Below are 1079 nucleotides of genomic sequence, written 5' to 3' on the forward strand. Positions count from 1 at the left end.
CGACCAAGTGTCCGTCCCGCTCGGTCGCTACGTAGCGACTGATCTCTTCCAAAACGTCGATAAGACACGAATCTATGCATTCTCGTCTACCCTTCGATGCTGTCTCCCGAAGACTGTAGCGAACCCATTTCATGTTTTCCGCCATTCGAAGTCATCAATCAAACTTTACGATAAAAAGCAGAAAGTTCGTTTTTATCGAAAGAAGTCGTAATAAACCCTTTAAGTTGAAAGACGGCCCAAAGGGACCTAAGGCATGACTCGAAGCCCACCTTACGATTTCTTAACTTTCGAAAGTAAACGTAACAGGTTTTACGAAAAAGTACTTTCCTTATAGCAAAAAACCAAGCTGTGTGATCCGACATTGGACGACCAATATAAACTTTACTTCCTCGCACCACGATCTGAAAGGTCTCATTCTTTAGCTCGCGACTCACTGGCATCCGCTCTCATTCCGCTTGGTCACGTCCGAGCAAGAAATCACCCCGCAACTGACTCCGTACGGGCTCTGTATCGAGCTTCTTAGGCTTTATCTCCCTCGGAAACAAAGGAAACAACTTCCATACGAATAAAGAAAACATTATACGAAACTTTCATCGTATAAATTAACCCTAAAGTGGAAAAACGTTTTCTACCACCATGGGCATACTCGGCCTATCAATCTCGATAAACGCCATTCGTCACTCGCCCAATTACGCCTTTCCTTCGAAGCCGAACTAGGTTACAGCATCCCCTTTAAGGACGATTCTAACCGACTTGACCTTATTGACAGCACGAAAGTGTCATGGTCTAATCCTTTGGCAACAACATCCTTGGCACCACACAAAGCACGGTATCGGAGGATGCCTCTTTCCGGGGAAAAATTTACGCGACCCCTTGGTCCTAACTCCTTGATCGCAAATCAAATCCAAACGGGAACAGCAATTCTGGCTGCGAACATCCGTAGTCAAACCAGAATATTTCCCAAACGCAGGGCTAAGACTAATCCCTTGCAACATCGAGAAACATCTTTAAGCCCGCGAACATTGCAAGCACGAAACGCGGCATACGAAAGAATAACAAATCTTCAGCATCGCGAGACG

Source organism: Brassica oleracea, chromosome C7 (genome assembly GCF_000695525.1).
Source record: "Brassica oleracea var. oleracea cultivar TO1000 chromosome C7, BOL, whole genome shotgun sequence".
In the NCBI taxonomy this organism is placed as follows: Eukaryota; Viridiplantae; Streptophyta; class Magnoliopsida; order Brassicales; family Brassicaceae; genus Brassica; species Brassica oleracea.